This window comes from Schistocerca gregaria, chromosome 8, assembly GCF_023897955.1.
Source record: "Schistocerca gregaria isolate iqSchGreg1 chromosome 8, iqSchGreg1.2, whole genome shotgun sequence".
Lineage (NCBI taxonomy): Eukaryota > Metazoa > Arthropoda > Insecta > Orthoptera > Acrididae > Schistocerca > Schistocerca gregaria.
The window spans coordinates 51,983,526-52,007,342 of NC_064927.1; the positions used below are offsets into that span (position 1 = coordinate 51,983,526).

Sequence of the window (23,817 nt, forward strand, 5' to 3'; positions counted from 1 at the left end):
TTCTCCCGTCTCGACACCCTCGTTTAAATTCCCATTATGGCACGACAGCACCGTATCCTGTTCAATAACATCCGCTCCCTTCCCACCAACAAGCACCTCCTTATGCATACCCTTACGACCCACCGTGTGGATACCTTCCTTCTGAACGAAACCTTTCTTCAGCCCCACCACACCGTCCACACCTCGCCCTACCTCCTTCACCGGTCTGACAATCCACTCCAGATAGCGCGTGGCGGAGTTGCCATTGGCCACCACCGCCAGATCCCTGTCCGGCTCCAACCCCTCCTTCCTGACCCCACAGAACACTTGATCCTTAGTCTCTTCTTCCCCGGCCTTACCCTTACCTGTGCCACCATCTATGTCCGCCCCGCTGCACCTATTCCTTTCGACTTCCTTTCCCACATCGACCGTACCTTCTCCTCCTACGTGATCGCCGCCGACCTTAACATCCATAGTCGTTCTGCCGCCCAGTTACGGCGGTGGCATCGGTTCCTTGCCACCCTCCAAGGCGACGTCCTTCCAATTCCCCAACACACCCGCCCTGAATCCAATACCACTCCCGATGTCGTCCTAGCCTCCCCCACCCTGCTTGGCCGCATAGCGGTGGACGTCCTTGATCCCATTGGCAGTGACCATCTCCCTGTCCTCCTCACTGTATCAGACGGTCGTCGCCCCCGTCCCGACCCGCGCCATGACCCTCCCCCGAAATATGTCCATGACTACTCCCGTGCCAACTGGAATGCCTACCGAGACTCCCTTGCTCTCCAGGTCGATAGCCACCCCCTCACCTACCACCAACCTGATGACGTTACCCGTGCTGCCTCCTTTCTCCAGCAGACCTTGTCTGAGGCCGTGGAGGCCCACGTCCCTACCATTGCCATCCATCCGCACCGCCCCACCTTACCCCCACAGGCCGTCCTTCTCCTGCGTGAATCCCGCCGGCTCTACCGTGCCTTCCTTCACACACGTGACCAGGACACACTACGACGCCACCGGCAACTACAGCGACACATCAGGAACTTACTCACGGCAAAGAAACGCCGGGACTGGCGACAGACATGCACCCGTCTTAATGCCACCTTACCTATCAACTCGTCCAAGTACTGGTCAGCCTTCCGCCGCCTTACCGGATCTAAACCCTCTCCCTACTACCCTCTCCTTCATGATGACCACCCCTTCCCTGATGCCCTTAGTAAGGCCAACCATTTCGCCTCCTACCTCTCCGATATCCTTACCATCCCTGACGATCCCCAGTTCGATTATTCCCTCTTTCCTGATGTCCGTGATCGAACTGATACCTCTGTCCCCCCGCTTGCTCCTGGCTTCCAGTACTTGGACAACATCACACACACAGAACTAAATACCCCAATCACCACTCAAGATATCATTGCTACACTTCGCCCTAAACGCAACACTGCTCCCGGTCACGATCGTGTTACTTACCGTCACCTCCGTGAAGCTCCTGCCTCCTTCCTCTCCACATTGGCCAGGCTCTACAATGTGGTCCTGTCCACCGGCTACTACCCCGACCTGTGGAAAACCTCCCGGATCCTGATGTTCCTCAAGCCCGACAAACCGCCTTCCGCTGTCTCCTCCTACCGTCCCATCAGCCTTACCTCGGTCTTCAGCAAGGTCCTGGAATCCATTCTTACCCGCCGCCTACACAAGCACCTTCACCAACACCGCCTCCTCCCCCCTACCCAATGTGGCTTTCGGCCGTCCTTCTCAGCCGATGACCTCCTCCTTCACCTCACTCACCTCCTCTCCGAACAACTCAATTCCCGTCGTTCCGCCATCTTCCTTTCCCTCGACCTCGAACGCGCATATGACCGTGTGTGGCATTCCGGTCTCCTTTTCAAGCTCCAAACCTTTGCTCTTCCTCTCAACTATGTCCGTCTGGTCGCTTCCTTCCTTTCCCACCGTCCTTCCTATGTCACCATCCACAACACTGATTCCTACACCTTCTACCCCTCCGCCGGTGTGCCCCAAGGTTCCGTCCTTTCCCCTCTTCTCTACCTCCTTTACACGGCAGACATGCCTCCACCTGCACCTCCCCTACACCTTCTCCAGTACGCCGATGACACTGCCTTCCTTGCCCTCGCTCCCACCCTGCAACGCTCCCAGCACCTTCTCCAATCCTATCTTGACCGGTTCACCACTTGGTGTAACCAGTGGTTGCTCAAGGTCAATCCTTCCAAGACCCAGGCGATCATTGTAGGCAAAACCACTCGTTCCTTCCGTCTCCTTGATTTCTATCTTACTATTTATGGCCGTCCCATCACCCTCACACCTACTCTCAAGTACCTTGGTGTCACCCTCGACCGTCGCCTCTCCTGGAACCCACATCTCCGGACGATCCAAGCCAAGGCACGCTCCCGCCTCCGCCTCCTTAAGCTCCTTTCTGGCCGTACATGGGGTCTGGACCCTTCCACCATCCTCTACACCTACAAGTCCCTCATCCGTCCTATCCTTTGCTATGCTCATCCCGCCTGGATCTCTGCCCCTCCTACCTTCTACAAGTCCATTCAGATCCTAGAACGCCATGCGCTCCGCCTCGCCTATCGCATCCGTCTCCCTTCCCCCACGCGGATCCTCTATGACCTGATTCCCTTCCCGCACCTCCTCCTTTTCCTCGAACGGTTACGGATCCTCTACACCTCCCGCAAGCTTGATCCTCCACACCCTCTTGTCTCTCCCATCCTCTCCCACCCCAACCCGCTGCCGCGCCTGCATTCCTATATCCCACCTGCTCTCCATCTTTACACCCTCCACACCCTCTCCCTCGGTGGCTTCCGTCAACTCCCCCTCCCTGATGATGCCCTCCTCCCCTCCATCTACCCCTCCTACCAAATTTGAGCCTTACCTTCCCTCTCCTCTCCTTTTCCTGTGGGCACCCTCTCTCCCTTCTCTCCCTCCCTCCCCTCCCCTTTCTCCTTGGGCTTCCACTCCCCCTACCCTCCCCCTTCTCCTCCATCCCTCTCCTCCACTGGCATCTTCCCCTCCCCCTCTCTCTCCTCTTCCCCACACCTTTTCCCCTTGGCAGGCCACGACTCTGCTGTCTTCCATCAGTTACTTTCATCGTCCTACGCCGAAGACCATCGCATGTGTTTGTGCCTCGACTCTCCTGCAGTGTGTTTGTGTTTCGTCGTTTGTGCTCCGCTGGTTCACGTGTGGCCATCTGCCATCTGCGTTTGTGCACCGTGTTTCTCCGCTTTTATCCATTGTGCTACGCACGTGACCGACTCCGTTTTAACTCTGTTTTGTCTACTGTTTGTACCCCGCCGTCTTGATTGCTTTTATATCTCACTCATCTCTGTTCTGTGTATACTCTGAGGCCGAAGAGCGGCATACTTGGTCCGCTGCCGGCCTACCTGTTTGTCACAGGTATTAAAATCACAATAAAGGAAAAAAAAAAAAAAAAAAAAAAAAGCGTGAGCGTTGGGTGAGCGTCGTGTTAAGTCGGAAAGGTCGGCTGCATGGGTGAGTGCCAAGTTTGGGGAGCGTTTCGTAGTGTGCGCAGTGCAATGGAGACTCGGAAACTTGTTGTGGCCCAGTGTTTTGTAGTTGGACAACAAGAGTGGTACACAGTAGTAAAGCGCGAGGCACTAAGTGGGCATGAACAATGGAGTGCACAATGGTGCTCGAGATGTGCTTGTTACCTCAGGTGCCGTGTGATTGTCGACAAGGAGTGAAAACGGAGCAAATTGTGACCGCCCTTTCAATTTAAGACGGTAAAACCAGACGGAATTTGCATTCGTAATACCAGAGCATCGGAACTACTTGGAACTCTTGTGTATATGAACGTGTCCGCGCCATTGTACTCTGGTCCCTTCACCGCTACAAACCAACCAACCATCGTGTCCGTGCACATCAGAGTCGCAAAGAATGGAAAATAGCGCAGCTTAGTCGTGCATGGGAGCGTAGCTTAGTTGGTAGAGCGTTCGCTTTGCATGTGAGAGGTCCCTGGTCAAACTCCGGCCCCTCCATGTTTTGTGGTCAGTGCATGGTAAGTGTTGGTCGCGGCGAGCCTAAAGGCACGCAATATGTTGCAAAGACAGCGTCACAGACTGATATGATGTATACTGACGTAAGGAGAGCAAGATGTATGTGTGGTTGCCGGCTGTTATCGAGGTGTCATCGAGTGCAGATCTGTCTTAGGTATCACGGCTTAACCTCATTGAAGTGTAAATAGCGGACAACACGTTCGTCTTACTCAGAGCGGTATCCGAACTCTAATTTCGTCGTTATGCGTGCCACTTTCATTGTGGCCAACTACGATTCGATACAAAATGCACGAAACCTGAAAGACACCCTCACTGATACATAGAGAGTAGTGTTTGTCTGCGGAATAATGGGAGTGAAAGGGGCTGTGGTGTTGATATGGCTGTATGTAGCACCATTCGTCATGGGGGAAGCGTAGCTCATATGGTAGAGATCTCGCTTAGCATGCAAGAGGTACTGGGATAGATACCCAGCGCCTCCAGAAATTTTAACACACCTACGTGCGCACCTCGGCATGCATGTCGAATAATTCACAGCCAGCAGATGTGTCTAGGCAGATACAAGCGAACGATTAGCATCCACAATTGGCAAGCGTGCTGTTATTCGTGCGCAGGAAGCACCCTCCTCCCACTCCTGCACTTAATGTAGAAACCGTACAGGTGTTCCCATACGATTCTCAAGCTTACGTCGGAAAGACCTGCCTTGCGCCGAGTTCACGTAAATCCCACTGCACATTCCCATTCTTAGCGTGCGGTCGGCTGCTACTGGTGTTGCTAGTTGTGACTGCTGATAACAGATGCCGTAGCAATCAACTCATGGAGTGAGTTGTATGTTTTGCGATAGTCTGTCTCTGACAAGCAAGCACAGGTGACATAGGTGCGAACACAGGAAGCTTGCAGCCCCTCGCTGCCTGCAGACACCGAGCAGCGACACTAGGTGGGCGGCCTAAGCCGTAGGCGAAATGTGCTCATTCGCTTTGGCGCGACGTCGAAGTATAAATAAGGCTGTCACTAGCGTGAGCGTTGCGTGAGCGTCGTGTTACGTCGGAAAGGTCGGCTGCGTGGGTGAGTGCTAAGTTTGGGGAGCGTTTCGTAGTGTGCGCAGTGCAATGGAGACTCGGAAACTTGTTGTGGCCCAGTGTTTTGTAGTTGGACAACAAGTGTGGTACACAGTAGTAAAGCGCGAGGCACTAAGTGGGCATGAACAATGGAGTGCACAATGGGGCTCGAGATGTGCTTGTTACCTCAGGTGCCGTGTGATTGTCGACAAGGAGTGAAAACGGAGCAATTTGTGACCGCCCTTTCAATTTAAGACGGTAAAACCAGACGGAATTTGCATTCGTAATACCAGAGCATCGGAACTACTTGGAACTCTTGTGTATATGAACGTGTCCGCGCCATTGTACTCCGGTCCCTTAACCGCTACAAACCAACCAACCATCGTGTCCGTGCACATCAGAGTCGCAAAGAATGGAAAATAGCGCAGCTTAGTCGTGCATGGGAGCGTAGCTCAGTTGGTAGAGCGTTCGCTTTGCATGTGAGAGGTCCCTGGTCAAACTCCGGCCCGTCCATGTTTTGTGGTCAGTGCATGGTAAGTGTTGGTCACGGCGAACCTAAAGGCACGCAATATGTTGCAAAGGCAGCGTCACAGACTGATATGATGTATACTGACTTAAGGAGAGCAAGATGTATGTGTGGTTGCCGGCTGTTATCGAGGTGTCATCGAGTGCAGATCTGTCTTAGGTATCACGGCTTAACCTCAGTGAAGTGTAGATAGCGGACAACACGTTCGTCTTACTCAGAGCGGTGTCCGAACTCTAATTTCGTCGTTATGCGTGCACTTTCATTGTGGCCAACTACGATTCGATACAAAATGCACGAAACCTGAAAGACACCCTCACTGATACATAGAGAGTAGTGTTTGTCTGCGGAATAATGGGAGTGAAAGGGGCTGTGGTGTTGATATGGCTGTATGTAGCACCATTCGTCATGGGGGAAGCGTAGCTCATATGGTAGAGATCTCGCTTAGCATGCAAGAGGTACTGGGATAGATACCCAGCGCCTCCAGAAATTTTAACACACCTACGTGCGCACCTCGGCATGCATGTCGAATAATTCACATCCAGCAGATGTGTCTAGGCAGATACAAGCGAACGATTAGCATCCACAATTGGCAAGCGTGCTGTTATTCGTGCGCAGGAAGCACCCTCCTCCCACTCCTGCACTTAATGTAGAAACAGTACAGGTGTTCCCATACGATTCTCAAGCCTACGTAGGAAAGACCTGCCTTGCGCCGAGTTCACGTAAATCCCACTGCACATTCCCATTTTAGCGTGCGGTCGGCTGCTACTGGTGTTGCTAGTTGTGACTGCTGATAACAGATGCCGTAGCAATCAACTCATGGAGTGAGTTGTATGTTTTGTGATAGTCTGTCTCTGACAAGCAAGCACAGGTGACATAGGTGCGAACACAGGAAGCTTGCAGCCCCTCGCTGCCTGCAGACACCGAGCAGCGACACTAGGTGGGAGGCCTAAGCCGTAGGCGAAATGTGCTCATTCGCTTTGGCGCGACGTCGAAGTATAAATAAGGCTGTCACTAGCGTGAGCGTTGCGTGAGCGTCGTGTTAAGTCGGAAAGGTCGGCTGCATGGGTGAGTGCCAAGTTTGGGGAGCGTTTCGTAGTGTGCGCAGTGCAATGGAGACTCGGAAACTTGTTGTGGCCCAGTGTTTTGTAGTTGGACAACAAGTGTGGTACACAGTAGTAAAGCGCGAGGCACTAAGTGGGCATGAACAATGGAGTGCACAATGGGGCTCGAGATGTGCTTGTTACCTCAGGTGCCGTGTGATTGTCGACAAGGAGTGAAAACGGAGCAATTTGTGACCGCCCTTTCAATTTAAGACGGTAAAACCAGACGGAATTTGCATTCGTAATACCAGAGCATCGGAACTACTTGGAACTCTTGTGTATATGAACGTGTCCGCGCCATTGTACTCTGGTCCCTTCACCGCTACAAACCAACCAACCATCGTGTCCGTGCACATCAGAGTCGCAAAGAATGGAAAATAGCGCAGCTTAGTCGTGCATGGGAGCGTAGCTCAGTTGGTAGAGCGTTCGCTTTGCATGTGAGAGGTCCCTTGTCAAACTCCGGCCCCTCCATGTTTTGTGGTCAGTGCATGGTAAGTGTTGGTCGCGGCGAACCTAAAGCCACGCAATATGTTGCAAAGGCAGCGTCACAGACTGATATGATGTATACTGACTTAAGGAGAGCAAGATGTATGTGTGGTTGCCGGCTGTTATCGAGGTGTCATCGAGTGCAGATCTGTCTTAGGTATCACGGCTTAACCTCAATGAAGTGTAGAGAGCGGACAACATTTTCGTCTTACTCAGAGCGGTGTCCGAACTCTATTTTCGTCGTTATGCGTGCCACTTTCATTGTGGCCAACTACGATTCGATACAAAATGCACGAAACCTGAAAGACACCCTCACTGATACATAGAGAGTAGTGTTTGTCTGCGGAATAATGGGAGTGAAAGGGGCTGTGGTGTTGATATGGCTGTATGTAGCACCATTCGTCATGGGGGAAGCGTAGCTCATATGGTAGAGATCTCGCTTAGCATGCAAGAGGTACTGGGATAGATACCCAGCGCCTCCAGAAATTTTAACACACCTACGTGCGCACCTCGGCATGCATGTCGAATAATTCACAGCCAGCAGATGTGTCTAGGCAGATACAAGCGAACGATTAGCATCCACAATTGGCAAGCGTGCTGTTATTCGTGCGCAGGAAGCACCCTCCTCCCACTCCTGCACTTAATGTAGAAACAGTACAGGTGTTCCCATACGATTCTCAAGCCTACGTCGGAAAGACCTGCCTTGCGCCGAGTTCACGTAAATCCCACTGCACATTCCCATTCTTAGCGTGCGGTCGGCTGCTACTGGTGTTGCTAGTTGTGACTGCTGATAACAGATGCCGTAGCAATCAACTCATGGAGTGAGTTGTATGTTTTGCGATAGTCTGTCTCTGACAAGCAAGCACAGGTGACATAGGTGCGAACACAGGAAGCTTGCAGCCCCTCGCTGCCTGCAGACACCGAGCAGCGACACTAGGTGGGCGGCCTAAGCCGTAGGCGAAATGTGCTCATTCGCTTTGGCGCGACGTCGAAGTATAAATAAGGCTGTCACTAGCGTGAGCGTCGTGTTAAGTCGGAAAGGTCGGCTGCATGGGTGAGTGCCAAGTTTGGGGAGCGTTTCGTAGTGTGCGCAGTGCAATGGAGACTCGGAAACTTGTTGTGGCCCAGTGTTTTGTAGTTGGACAACAAGTGTGGTACGCAGTAGTAAAGCGCGAGGCACTAAGTGGGCATGAACAATGGAGTGCACAATGGGGCTCGAGATGTGCTTGTTACCTCAGGTGCCGTGTGATTGTCGACAAGGAGTGAAAACGGAGCAATTTGTGACCGCCCTTTCAATTTAAGACGGTAAAACCAGACGGAATTTGCATTCGTAATACCAGAGCATCGGAACTACTTGGAACTCTTGTGTATATGAACGTGTCCGCGCCATTGTACTCTGGTCCCTTCACCGCTACAAACCAACCAACCATCGTGTCCGTGCACATCAGAGTCGCAAAGAATGGAAAATAGCGCAGCTTAGTCGTGCATGGGAGCGTAGCTCAGTTGGTAGAGCGTTCGCTTTGCATGTGAGAGGTCCCTGGTTCAAGCTCCGGCGCCTCCATGTTTTGTGGTCAGTGCATGGTAAGTGTTGGTCGCGGCGAACCTAAAGGCACGCAATATGTTGAAAAGGCAGCGTCACAGACTGATATGATGTATACTGACGTAAGGAGAGCAAGATGTATGTGTGGTTACCGGCTGTTATCGAGGTGTCATCGAGTGCAGATCTGTCTTAGGTATCACAGCTTAACCTCATTGAAGTGTAGAGAGCGGACAACACGTTCGGCTTACTCAGAGCGGTGTCCGAACTCTAATTTCGTCGTTATGCGTGCCACTTTCATTGTGGCCAACTACGATTCGATACAAAATGCACGAAACCTGGAAGACACCCTCACTGATACACAGAGAGTAGTGTTTGTCTGCGGAATAATGGGAGTGCATGGGGCTGTGGTGTTGATATGGCTGTATGTAGCACCATTCGTCATGGGGGAAGCGTAGCTCAGATGGTAGAGAGCTCGCTTAGCATGCAAGAGGTACTGGGATAGATACCCAGCGCCTCCAGAAATTTTAACACACCTACGTGCGCACCTCGGCATGCATGTCGAATAATTCACAGCCAGCAGATGTGTCTAGGCAGATACAAGCGAACGATTAGCATCCACAATTGGCAAGCGTGCTGTTATTCGTGCGCAGGAAGCACCCTCCTCCCACTCCTGCACTTAATGTAGAAACAGTACAGGTTTTCCCATACGATTCTCAAGCCTACGTCGGAAAGACCTGCCTTGCGCCGAGTTGACGTAATTCCCAGTGCACATTCCCATTCTTAGCGTGCGGTCGGCTGCTACTGGTGTTGCTAGTTGTGACTGCTAATAACAGATGCCGTAGCAATCAACTCATGGAGTGAGTTGTATGTTTTGCGATAGTCTGTCTCTGACAAGCAAGCACTGGTGACATAGGTGCGAACACAGGAAGCTTGCAGCCCCTCGCTGCCTGCAGACACCGAGCAGCGACACTAGGTGGGCGGCCTAAGCCGTAGGCGAAATGTGCTCATTCGCTTTGGCGCGACGTCGAAGTATAAATAAGGCTGTCACTAGCGTGGGCGTTGCGTGAGCGTCGTGTTAAGTCGGAAAAGTCGGCTGCATGGGTGAGTGCCAAGTTTGGGGAGCGTTTCGTAGTGTGCGCAGTGCAATGGAGACTCGGAAACTTGTTGTGGCCCAGTGTTTTTTAGTTGGACGACAAGAGTGGTACACAGTAGTAAAGCGCGAGGCACTGAGTGGGCATGAACAATGGAGTGCACAATGGGGCTCGAGATGTGCTTGTTACCTCAGGTGCTGTGTGATTGTCGACAAGGAGTGAAAACGGAGCAATTTGTGACCGCCCTTTCAATTTAAGACGGTAAAAACAAACGGAATTTGCATTTGTAATACCAGAGCATCGGAAGTACTTGGAACTCTAGTGTATATGAACGTGTCCGCGCCATTGTACTCTGGTCCCTTCACCGCTACAAACCAACCAACCATCGTGTCCGCGCATATCAGAGTCGCAAAGAATGGAGAATAGCGCAGCTTAGTCTTGCATGGGAGCGTAGCTCAGTTGGTAGAGCGTTCGCTTTGCATGTGAGAGGTCCCTTGTCAAACTCCGGCCCCTCCATGTTTTGTGGTCAGTGCATGGTAAGTGTTGGTCGCGGCGAACCTAAAGCCACGCAATATGTTGCAAAGGCAGCGTCACAGACTGATATGATGTATACTGACGTAAGGAGAGCAAGATGTATGTGTGGTTGCCGGCTGTTATCGAGGTGTCGTCGAGTGCAGATCTGTCATAGGTATCACGGCTTAACCTCAATGAAGTGTAGAGAGCGGACAACATTTTCGTCTTACTCAGAGCGGTGTCCGAACTCTAATTTCGTCGTTATGCGTGCCACTTTCATTGTGGCCAACTACGATTCGATACAAAATGCACGAAACCTGAAAGACACCCTCACTGATACATAGAGAGTAGTGTTTGTCTGCGGTATAATGGGAGTGAAAGGGGCTGTGGTGTTGATATGGCTGTATGTAGCACCATTCGTCATGGGGGAAGCGTAGCTCATATGGTAGAGATCTCGCTTAGCATGCAAGAGGTACTGGGATAGATACCCAGCGCCTCCAGAAATTTTAACACACCTACGTGCGCACCTCGGCATGCATGTCGAATAATTCACAGCCAGCAGATGTGTCTAGGCAGATACAAGCGAACGATTATCATCCACAATTGGCAAGCGTGCTGTTATTCGTGCGCAGGAAGCACCCTCCTCCCACTCCTGCACTTAATGTAGAAACAGTACAGGTGTTCCCATACGATTCTCAAGCCTACGTCGGAAAGACCTGCCTTGCGCCGAGTTCACGTAAATCCCACTGCACATTCCCATTCTTAGCGTGCGGTCGGCTGCTACTGGTGTTGCTAGTTGTGACTGCTGATAACAGATGCCGTAGCAATCAACTCATGGAGTGAGTTGTATGTTTTGCGATAGTCTGTCTCTGACAAGCAAGCACAGGTGACATAGGTGCGAACACAGGAAGCTTGCAGCCCCTCGCTGCCTGCAGACACCGAGCAGCGACACTAGGTGGGCGGCCTAAGCCGTAGGCGAAATGTGCTCATTCGCTTTGGCGCGACGTCGAAGTATAAATAAGGCTGTCACTAGCGTGAGCGTTGCGTGAGCGTCGTGTTAAGTCGGAAAGGTCGGCTGCATGGGTGAGTGCCAAGTTTGGGGAGCGTTTCGTAGTGTGCGCAGTGCAATGGAGACTCGGAAACTTGTTGTGGCCCAGTGTTTTGTAGTTGGACAACAAGAGTGGTACACAGTAGTAAAGCGCGAGGCACTAAGTGGGCATGAACAATGGAGTGCACAATGGGGCTCGAGATGTGCTTGTTACCTCAGGTGCCGTGTGATTGTCGACAAGGAGTGAAAACGGAGCAATTTGTGACCGCCCTTTCAATTTAAGACGGTAAAACCAGACGGAATTTGCATTCGTAATACCAGAGCATCGGAACTACTTGGAACTCTTGTGTATATGAACGTGTCCGCGCCATTGTACTCTGGTCCCTTCACCGCTACAAACCAACCAACCATCGTGTCCGTGCACATCAGAGTCGCAAAGAATGGAAAATAGCGCAGCTTAGTCGTGCATGGGAGCGTAGCTCAGTTGGTAGAGCGTTCGCTTTGCATGTGAGAGGTCCCTGGTTCAAGCTCCGGCGCCTCCATGTTTTGTGGTCAGTGCATGGTAAGTGTTGGTCGCGGCGAACCTAAAGGCACGCAATATGTTGAAAAGGCAGCGTCACAGACTGATATGATGTATACTGACGTAAGGAGAGCAAGATGTATGTGTGGTTACCGGCTGTTATCGAGGTGTCATCGAGTGCAGATCTGTCTTAGGTATCACAGCTTAACCTCATTGAAGTGTAGAGAGCGGACAACACGTTCGTCTTACTCAGAGCGGTGTCCGAACTCTAATTTCGTCGTTATGCGTGCCACTTTCATTGTGGCCAACTACGATTCGATACAAAATGCACGAAACCTGGAAGACACCCTCACTGATACACAGAGAGTAGTGTTTGTCTGCGGAATAATGGGAGTGCATGGGGCTGTGGTGTTGATATGGCTGTATGTAGCACCATTCGTCATGGGGGAAGCGTAGCTCAGATGGTAGAGAGCTCGCTTAGCATGCAAGAGGTACTGGGATAGATACCCAGCGCCTCCAGAAATTTTAACACACCTACGTGCGCACCTCGACATGCATGTCGAATAATTCACAGCCAGCAGATGTGTCTAGGCAGATACAAGCGAACGATTAGCATCCACAATTGGCAAGCGTGCTGTTATTCGTGCGCAGGAAGCACCCTCCTCCCACTCCTGCACTTAATGTAGAAACAGTACAGGTTTTCCCATACGATTCTCAAGCCTACGTCGGAAAGACCTGCCTTGCGCCGAGTTGACGTAAATCCCACTGCACATTCCATTCTTAGCGTGCGGTCGGCTGCTACTGGTGTTGCTAGTTGTGACTGCTGATAACAGATGCCGTAGCAATCAACTCATGGAGTGAGTTGTATGTTTTGCGATAGTCTGTCTCTGACAAGCAAGCACAGGTGACATAGGTGCGAACACAGGAAGCTTGCAGCCCCTCGCTGCCTGCAGACACCGAGCAGCGACACTAGGTGGGCGGCCTAAGCCGTAGGCGAAATGTGCTCATTCGCTTTGGCGCGACGTCGAAGTATAAATAAGGCTGTCACTAGCGTGAGCGTTGCGTGAGCGTCGTGTTAAGTCGGAAAGGTCGGCTGCATGGGTGAGTGCCAAGTTTGGGGAGCGTTTCGTAGTGTGCGCAGTGCAATGGAGACTCGGAAACTTGTTGTGGCCCAGTGTTTTGTAGTTGGACAACAAGTGTGGTACACAGTAGTAAAGCGCGAGTCACTAAGTGGGCATGAACAATGGAGTGCACAATGGGGCTCGAGATGTGCTTGTTACCTCAGGTGCCGTGTGATTGTCGACAAGGAGTGAAAACGGAGCAATTTGTGACCGCCCTTTCAATTTAAGACGGTAAAACCAGACGGAATTTGCATTCGTAATACCAGAGCATCGGAACTACTTGGAACTCTTGTGTATATGAACGTGTCCGCGCCATTGTACTCTGGTCCCTTCACCGCTACAAACCAACCAACCATCGTGTCCGTGCACATCAGAGTCGCAAAGAATGGAAAATAGCGCAGCTTAGTCGTGCATGGGAGCGTAGCTCAGTTGGTAGAGCGTTCGCTTTGCATGTGAGAGGTCCCTGGTCAAACTCCGGCCCCTCCATGTTTTGTGGTCAGTGCATGGTAAGTGTTGGTCGCGGCGAACCTAAAGGCACGCAATATGTTGCAAAGGCAGCGTCACAGACTGATATGATGTATACTGACTTAAGGAGAGCAAGATGTATGTGTGGTTGCCGGCTGTTATCGAGGTGTCATCGAGTGCAGATCTGTCTTAGGTATCACGGCTTAACCTCATTGAAGTGTAGATAGCGGACAACACGTTCGTCTTACTCAGAGCGGTGTCCGAACTCTAATGTCGTCGTTATGCGTGCCACTTTCATTGTGGCCAACTACGATTCGATACAAAATGCACGAAACCTGAAAGACACCCTCACTGATACATAGAGAGTAGTGTTTGTCTGCGGAATAATGGGAGTGAAAGGGGCTGTGGTGTTGATATGGCTCTATGTAGCACCATTCGTCATGGGGGAAGCGTAGCTCATATGGTAGAGATCTCGCTTAGCATGCAAGAGGTACTGGGATAGATACCCAGCGCCTCCAGAAATTTTAACACACCTACGTGCGCACCTCAGCATGCATGTCGAATAATTCACAGCCAGCAGATGTGTCTAGGCAGATACAAGCGAACGATTAGCTTCCACAATTGCAAGCGTGCTGTTATTCGTGCGCAGGAAGCACCCTCCTCCCACTCCTGCACTTCATGTAGAAACAGTACAAGTGTTCCCATAAGATTCTCAAGCCTACGTTGGAACGACCTGCCTTGCGCCGAGTTCACGTAAATCCCACTGCACATTCCATTCTTAGCGTGCGGTCGGCTGCTACTGGTGTTGCTAGTTGTGACTGCTGATAACAGATGCCGTAGCAATCAACTCATGGAGTGAGTTGTATGTTTTGCGATAGTCTGTCTCTGACAAGCAAGCACAGGTGACATAGGTGCGAACACAGGAAGCTTGCAGCCCCTCGCTGCCTGCAGACACCGAGCATCGACACTAGGTGGGCGGCCTAAGCCGTAGGCGAAATGTGCTCATTCGCTTTGGCGCGACGTCGAAGTATAAATAAGGCTGTCACTAGCGTGAGCGTTGCGTGAAGTCGGAAAAGTCGGCTGCATGGGTGAGTGCCAAGTTTGGGGAGCGTTTCGTAGTGTGCGCAGTGCAATGGAGACTCGGAAACTTGTTGTGGCCCAGTGTTTTGTAGTTGGACGACAAGAGTGGTACACAGTAGTAAAGCGCGAGGCACTGAGTGGGCATGAACAATGGAGTGCACAATGGGGCTCGAGATGTGCTTGTTACCTCAGGTGCCGTGTGATTGTCGACAAGGAGTGTAAACGGTGCAATTTGTGACCGCCCTTTCAATTTAAGACGGTAAAACCAGACGGAATTTGCATTCGTAATACCAGAGCATCGGAACTACTTGGAACTCTTGTGTATATGAACGTGTCCGCGCCATTGTACTCTGGTCCCTTCACCGCTACAAACCAACCAACCATCGTGTCCGTGCACATCAGAGTCACAAACTGACAACCTTAGTAAGGCCAACCATTTTGCCTCCTACCTCACCGATGTCTTTACCATCCCTGACGATCCCCAGTTCGATTATTCCCTCTTCCCCGATGTCAGCGATCGAACTGACACCTCTATCCCTCCACTAGCTCCTGGCTTCCAGTACTTGGACAACATTACACACACTGAACTCAATAACCCTATAACTACTCAAGACATCATCGATATACTCCGCACCAAACGCAACACTGCTCCTGGTCACGACCGTGTTACTTACCGTCACCTCCGTGAAGCTTCCGCCCCCTTCCTCTCCACCCTGGCCAGGCTGTACAATGTGGTCTTGTCCACCGGCTTCTACCCCGACCTGTGGAAAACCTCCCGGATCCTGATGTTCCTCAAACCCGATAAACCACCTTCCGCTGTCTCCTCCTACCGTCCTATAAGCCTTACCTCGGTCTTCAGCAAGGTCCTGGAATCCGTTCTAACCCGCCGCATCCACCAGCATCTCCACCGGCACCGCTTCCTTCCCTCCACCCAATGTGGCTTTCGACCATCCTTCTCTGCCGATGACCTTCTCCTTCACCTCACTCACCTCCTCTCCGAACAACTCAACTCCCGTCGCTCCGCCATATTCCTCTCCCTTGACCTTTAACGCGCCTGTGACCGAGTGTGGCATTCTGGTCTCCTCTTCAAGCTCCAAACCTTTGCTCTTCCTATTAACTACGTCCGTCTGATCGCCTCCTTCATTTCCCACCGCCCTTCCTATGTCACTATCCACAACACTGATTCCTACACCTTCTACCCCTCTGCCAGTGTGCCCCAAGGTTCCGTCCTTTCCCCTCTTCTTTACCTTCTTTATACGGCGGACATGCCTCCACCTGCACCCCCCCTTCACCTTCTCCAGTACGCCGATGACGCCGCCTTCCTTGCCCTTGCCCCCACCCTGCAACGCTCCCAACACCTTCTCCAATCCCATCTTGACCGGTTCACCTCTTGGTGTAACCAGTGGTTGCTCAAGGTCAATCCTTCCAAGACCCAGGCAATCATCGTAGGCAAAACCACCCCTTCCTTCCGTCTCCTTGATTTCTATCTTACCATTTATGGCGGTCCTATTAACCTCACACCCACCCTCAAGTATCTTCGCGTCACCCTTGACCGTCGCCTCTCCTGGACCCCTCATCTCCGGACAATCCAAGCCAAGGCACGCTCCCGACTCCACCTCCTGAAGCTCCTTTCTGGCCGCACATGGGGTCTGGACCCCTCCACCGTCCTCCACACCTATAAATCTCTCATCCGCCCTATCCTCTGTTATGCCCATCCCGCCTGGATCTCTGCCCCGCCTACCTTTTACAAATCCCTTCAAATCCTTGAACGGCATGCACTCCGCCTCGCCTATCGCATCCGCCTCCCTTACCCCACGCGGCTCCTCTATGACCTCATCCCCTTCCCACACCTCCTCCTCTTCCTCCAACGGATACGGATCCTCTACACCTCCCGCAAGCTTGATCCTCCCCACCCGCTTGTCTCTTCCATCCTCTCCCACCCCAACCCACTGCCGCGCCTGTACTCCTGTATCCCACCTGCTCTCCATCTTCACACTCTCCACACCCTCTCCCAAGGTGGCTTCCGCCGACTCCCCCTCCCGGATGATGCCCTCCTCCCCTCCATCTACCCCTCCTACCAACTTTGAGCCTTGCCTTCCTCTCTCCTCTCATTTACCTGTGGGCACCCACTCTCCCTTCTCTCCCTCCCTCTCTCCCTCATTCCATCCTTACCTCCCCTCCCCCTCTCCCTGGGCTTCCACCCACCTCTTTTCGTTTTCTCCCCTCCTCCTCCCTGGCATCCTATCTCCCCCTCCCTCCTTCCCTCCCCCTGTTTTTTCCCTTGGCAGGCCCCCAGCTTTTCGGTGTGGACAGTGCCCCTGCAAGCGCCGAAGCCCATCTCCGCAGTGTCCGTGTCTTTCGTCCCGTCTGTGCCTCGAGTGTTTCTTCGTTTTCTGCTCCACCGTTCACCTGTGCTAGTGTACTCCGTTCCGTGCTGTGCTGCCCGTTTTTTTAAAACTGAAACAGTGCTGCGTCGGTGAACGACTTCAATTCTTTTTATTCTCTGTTGTCTTCTGATTTTTGTCCTCCATGTCTGTGTTTTGAGATTATGTCTTCCTGATTTTTATCTCTTGTATTTTTCTTGTGGCCGAAGAGCGGCATATTAGGCCGCTGCCGGCCTACCTTTGTAGGTATAAAATGACAATAAAGGAAAAAAAAAAAAGGTTGAGCGTCGTGTTAAGTCGGAAAAGTCGGCTGCATGGGTGAGTACCAAGTTTGGGGAGCGTTTCGTAGTGTGCGCAGTGCAATGGAGACTCGGAAACTTGTTGTGGCCCAGTGTTTTGTAGTTGGACGACAAGAGTGGTACACAGTATTAAAGCGCGAGGCACTAAGTGGGCATGAACAATGGAGTGCACAATGGGGCTCGAGATGCGCTTGTTACCTCAGGTGCCGTGTGATTGTCGACAAGGAGTGAAAACGGAGCAATTTGTGACCGCCCTTTCAATTTAAGACGGTAAAACCAGACGGAATTTGCATTCGTAATACCAGAGCATCGGAATTTCTTGGAACTCTTGTGTATATGAACGTGTCCGCGCCATTGTACTCTGGTCCCTTCACCGCTACAAACCAACCAACCATCGTGTCCGTGCACATCAGAGTCGCAAAGAATGGAAAATAGCGCAGCTTAGTCGTGCATGGGAGCGTAGCTCAGTTGGTAGAGCGTTCGCTTTGCATGTGAGAGGTCCCTGGTCAAACTTCGGCCCCTCCATGTTTTGTGGTCAGTGCATGGTAAGTGTTGGTCGCGGCGAACCTAAAGGCACGCAATATGTTGCAAAGGCAGCGTCACAGACTGATATGATGTATACTGACGTAAGGAGAGCAAGATGTATGTGTGGTTGCCGGCTGTTATCGAGGTGTCATCGAGTGCAGATCTGTCTTAGGTATCACGGCTTAACCTCAATCAAGTGTAGAGAGCGGACAACACGTTCGTCTTACTCAGAGCGGTGTCCGAACTCTAATTTCGTCGTTATGCGTGCCACTTTCATTGTGGCCAACTACGATTCGATACAAAATGCACGAAACCTGAAAGACACCCTCACTGATACATAGAGAGTAGTGTTTGTCTGCGGAATAGTGGGAGTGCAAGGGTCTGTTGGGTTGATATGGCTGTATGTAGCAACATTCGTCATGGGGGAAGCGTAGCTCAGATGGTCATTCAGCCAGCGGCTGCGCTGGAGGTCGGACATGCCGTGGTGTGTGCTGTGCTGAGTTAGCTCCGCGTGGTAAGTCTCTGCTCTTGCTGCAACGCGTCGCTGTCTATAGTATTTGTGTAGACATGAAAAAGAATTAAGAGATGTCCCAACCGCAACGAAAAGATACTTTGAAATTCACGTTTGATCGCAACTTTGTCCGACCGATGTCATTTGATGTTGAACAGTGGTTAGAGGATGATGTTAAAATAGGACTTGATGATATTATCGGCATACATTTCTCGATTATGAACAGTCCACAATTGTGTGAAAGGATAGTTCGATCTTGTGATGGCATTCTGAAATTTAAACATGCTGACGGAAATGTTGGGGAGGTTACCGTTGCCCATGCTGGTCTAGGTATTCGGACCCTGCGAGTCTTTGAACTTCCCTTTGAAATTACAAGTGACCAGATAAATGCTGTTATTGCTCCATACGGGAAAGTTTTGAGTAATATTGCCGAACGGTGGTCTGCTGCACACAAATTCCCTGTTTTGAATGGTGTGCGCCAATTAAAAGTCGAATTGCAGAACCACATTCCGTCGTTTATAAACGTCTGCGGATATAGAGCTGTTGTGATGTATGATGACCAACCGAAAACGTGTGCTGTCTGCAATTTACCAGGCCACGTTCGTGCAGGATGTGTTCAAAGGCGAGTGGCGCAACTGCCCGCCGGCGATGCCGTCAGGCCCCCTGCTATGTCAACGCTGCCCGTGACATATGTCGCCGTAGCGTGCGGTTTTGCAAGTGCCACTGCGCCCCCCGAAGTTACTACGAATACCGACCCACAAGCGACCGACCAACCGACCGACTCAGGTGTAGCATCTGTAGACACTCAACCCTCCTGCGAAGACATATCTGCTCCTGCCCTTGTCGCCGTGGAATCGCCCAATGAGGCAATGGATACGGACGCGACCTCAGTCGCTTCGGGTAGTGCTCCTCTGCATCCTGGAGCTTCTTTAGGAGGTATCAAAAGCGTATCAGGTGCACAGAAAACGGACTCGCAACCAGCCGTTTCTAGTGGTGCTCCTCCGAATCCTGCAGCTGCCTTAGGCACTGACCACAGCCCGTCAATTGCAATGAAATCAGACCTGGCGTCAGTCACTTCGGGTAGTGCTACTTTGCAACCTGAGGCTTCTCCAGGTACCGTCCAAAGTCCACCACGAGACGCATCTCCCAAGAAATCTAAAAAACGGAAGATCGCGCGTCAAGGTGCAGAGCAGACTGCACCACAACTGCGTGAACAGGCGAAGCAAATAGGGGGCAAAATACGTCAATCTGCATCTGTGAACTTGCAGTGCAATCAGCAGTCATCTAACGAAGACCCTGTGTCCTTGGATAGTACCTCAGGTTCTGCCAGTTTGCCCTCCGATGACGTAGCAATTACCCGAACCGAAGATAAAAATCACCAGCAAACACCTGAATATAGTGCACCACTTAATGACGAACCGATGACAGGGCTGTCGAATCCGTGGGCAGACGATGTCGACGACACTACAAAGGAGGACGCAATTACGGACACCACAGGAACCGTTACAGTCACCACGATGGCCACACCACGAGATGACGTCGTCTTGAATGTCATCGCTGCGACGGATACTGTCCCAGACACGGAGAAGCCGACCGATCCCTTCCCAAGTCATGAATATTTCTAGTCTGAACGGTTTTACTGACTTGTGTCCACATGTCTCTCGGGTCAGATTTCTTAATGTTTTTTCGAAATGATATGTTGCCAGAGTTTTTCCTAATTACACTCCCGTCTTGGCTAACGTAGTTCCGTTGCAGGCCTATAAGATCGCTACGCTGAACATCAATAAAATTTGTAGCCCATTTAATTTACAAAATTTAAAAGATTTCCTGTATGCAGCTGATGTGGACATTTTGTTTTTACAAGAAGTAACAAACATCAAACTTGACTTCATACAGGGGTATAATGCTATAGTCAATCCTGGAATTGGATGTGATTTGGGTACCGCATTTCTTTTCAAAGAGGGCGTCGTCATTACAGACGTAACAAAACGGCCTAACGGTAGAGGCATTGCCGGCACGCTTTATAACACCAGGATTATTAATGTCTATGCCCCATCTGGTTCTACCAATCGGTGCCAACGAGCACAGTTTTTTAAGGAGGGAATTATTCCTTTGTTTGGTGTACACTGCACCCATACCATCCTTGGAGGCGACTTTAACAGTGTCATACATGCCAAAGACCAAACTCCGAACTACAACAAATCGCCGGACCTGGAACGTATCGTCACCGACCTCCGTTTAACTGATTCGTGGGAGCAAAAGCACGGCGCGGCACCCGGCTTTACCCACCTCACTAATCATTCAGGGAGCCGGTTGGATCGAATATATGTCTCGCCCAATCTGAAACACCGCATCCTGCAGTCTGAAGTTTGGCCAACCGTTTTTTCAGACCACGCTGCATATATATGCACATTAAATTTGGAACGACAAGGAACCTGTCGATATAAAGGGCCATGGAAACTTAATGTTTCACACTTAATGATCCTGCCTGTCGAGAAGCCTTTCTCACCACTTGGAGAGCCTGCGAGACCAAACTCATCTCTTACCACTCGACTTTGGATTGGTGGCTCAAATGCGCCAAACCTCAGATCCGGAGATGTTTCATCAACTACTCCCGGGAGAAGAGCTTTTGGCGGAAAAGAACGATAGAATTTTACTTTCATTGTCTCCGAGAACTCTACCTGCAAGGTGCTACAGCTATTGGGAACCATGGGAGAATTAAAAAAATCCAGGCAAAAATACTGACATTAAGGCGACAACAGCTTGAAGGATACCAAATAAGGTCAAGAGCAGAGACTGTGGCGCAAAAAGAAGCCACTTCGGTATATCATGTGATTCGTGAAACGAAACGAGGATTCCGCAAAATACTGACGGAGCTTAAAACTGATAATGGAACCACCTTGACAATGCACAACGACATAAAAGCAGAAATACTAACCCATTTCGACAACTTGTTTTCAGATAAAGAGGTAGACGAAAAAGCACAGGACGATTTACTGACCCACCTGCAAGGACGCGTTGGTAACGCGTACGCGGAAGCTCTAATAGCGGAGGCGACCGAAGACGATGTACACTATGCTGTCTATCAAAGTGCAAAAAATAAATCCCCTGGAGCTGACGGCATACCAGCAGAACTTTATCAAGTCTTCTGGGAACATATAAAACATAGAATTACATGCATCTGTAATGAACTTCTGAACCTCAATAAGGAGATACCGAAAGATTTTTGCGAAGGTATGATAGTGTTAATCGCAAAAAAATCGGCTGGCAAGAAAATTGGAAATTTGAGACCAATCACTCTGCTGAACAGTGACTATAAAATTTTTTCGCGGCTCTTAGCCCACAGACTTAAAAATGTAATGGCCAGCGTCACCGGCCCATATCAGTCTAGCGTGGGCAAGGGTAGGAAAATTCGGCAGACGCTGTCAGACTACCGCGACATAATTTCAATAGCAGAAGTATGTCGACTAAAATGTGCCATCGTGTCGTTAGATTTCGATAAAGCCTTCGACAGGATCAGCCACTCCTACCTCCTGAAAACGATAGGTGCAATGGGTTTTCCGCCGAGATTCGTTGACCTCATACGACGTTTGGTAACGAATAACTCCTCCAGAATCATCATAAATGGACAGCCTAGCCGGCCAGTCGAGATCGCATGTTCCGTCAGGCAAGGTTGTCCGTTGTCCATGGCACTTTTTGCCATGGCCATCGAACCTTTGCTCGCTACCTTGACTCAGCGGTTACAAGGATTGCAAATACGAGGAAACAAAATAATATGTAAAGCTTATGCGGACGATGTTGGGTTTCTCGTTATGAATGTAGCGGAAGTCGAGACGGCAATGCACATAATAGAAAAATACGAACGAGCGTCAGCCGCGAGGTTAAACAAAACCAAGTCCGGCATATTCAATATCGGACGTGGCATTGGCATGCGCACACACGGTCAGTTACGTGAGCTAACAGCCTTGAAGTGTCTCGGCATTGATTTCCGAAAAAGTATACGTCAAACTATTGCGGCCAACTATAGACAAGTACTAACTACCATACGAGCTAGTGTACGGACACATAGTATCCGACAATTAAATGAAATTCAGAGAGTGTCTTTAGCGAACGTCTCTATTACTTCCAAAGTCAATTATGTCGCCCAGATACTGCCAATACCCGCCGGCATCGCCAAACAAATTATGTCAGCAATAGGCTATTTTGTGAGCCGTGGCCACATATTTAAAATCCAGTATGACACTCTGACGCTCGCCACTAATAATGGCGGCTTAAACTTAACGAATGTTACTAAAAAGTCGCAGGCTCTGTACATCTCCAATACATTTCAACAATGGAGACAATCCGGCAGCTGTATCGCCGCGCACTTGCTATCTGAAATAGCTCCAGATGACCTCTCTCCACCCATTAATGTGCAGCACATACCGAGCGGACTTTACCATTTACGATGGTTTTTAATAGAATATAGCTACCTACGTTCAAGAATTCCGGAAAAAGACATGACAAACGTAAAAGAAATATATGGCAAATTGATGGGAGAAAAGAAGAACAACAAAATAGAACAAAACTATCCATGTTCTAACTGGAAAGTGATATGGGCAAATATTCATAACCGTAACTTAGCTACTCATCTGAAAGCAACATGGTACTTTGTTGTAAATAGGAAAGTTGCAACAAACTCGAAACTTCATACGATCCACTTAGCGGATTCGCCTTTGTGTGCAACGTGTAGTTTAATTGATAACGAAGAACATCGTTTCGTGTGTGACAAGGTTAAAGTATATGGCTGAATGTCCGACGAAAGCTGGCACTCATCCTTCGAACGTCACCTAACGCTATAACACCTGCGGACTTTTTGACACCGGATGATGTACCCTTTCCTAACACGAAACGCAACGCAGTCAATTGGCTGAAAGCGGCAACGGTACATTACCTCTTCACGAAGGAAGAGAAAAGCCAAGAGGATTTTTGGATCTATCTGCTAACTGAGCATCACATGTTACTGAAGACTAGTAAATATAAAGAAACATACGCAAATTCTTTAATCAAGACTTTGATGTAAAAGAATTAACAAGAAATATCTGCGGACACAGAAGACAAACGTAAGAGAGTGTTCACCACTACTAACTTACTTTACAATCGTGGAAAAAAAAAAGTTATTTTAGTTCTTACCGGAATTGCCGTTCTTTGAGTTCAACGTTTATTAATTTATTTTTCAAGAAGCCATTATAAATAGTTGCTTCTCACCGAATATGGTTTGTTTTTTAAGCATTTTCAGAGAGAAGAGGCAGTTTCGGAATGCCCTCTGACGTTTCTTTGTCAAGGAAGCCTATTTGCTTTAAGTGTGACAACAAAAAACAGCGATGAAGAAGGAAACAAACTGAACGTAACTTCTGTTTCTACCTACTGAAGACTTCATTCTTTTTTCACATTATCAATAAGCCCAAAGAAGGGGTACATTAGTTTCTCCAAGATAAAGGGATTAACCTTGTCTCATCAGTTTATAGTTATGTACTTGGCGTGAGAAGCCGTCGCCAAAAAAAAAAAAA

General features: G+C 50.2%; 2 non-coding genes across 2 annotated transcripts; both read left to right on the forward strand.

Annotated features, from left to right (window-relative positions):
• Window positions 1-8,659: 8,659 nt before the first annotated feature.
• Window positions 8,660-8,732, forward strand: Trnaa-ugc (transfer RNA alanine (anticodon UGC)). The gene has a single exon. It is a non-coding gene; the product is annotated as a tRNA-Ala (tRNA).
• Window positions 8,733-11,832: 3,100 nt separating this feature from the next.
• Trnaa-ugc (transfer RNA alanine (anticodon UGC)) lies at window positions 11,833-11,905 on the forward strand. Its single transcript has one exon. It is a non-coding gene; the product is annotated as a tRNA-Ala (tRNA).
• Window positions 11,906-23,817: the final 11,912 nt, after the last annotated feature.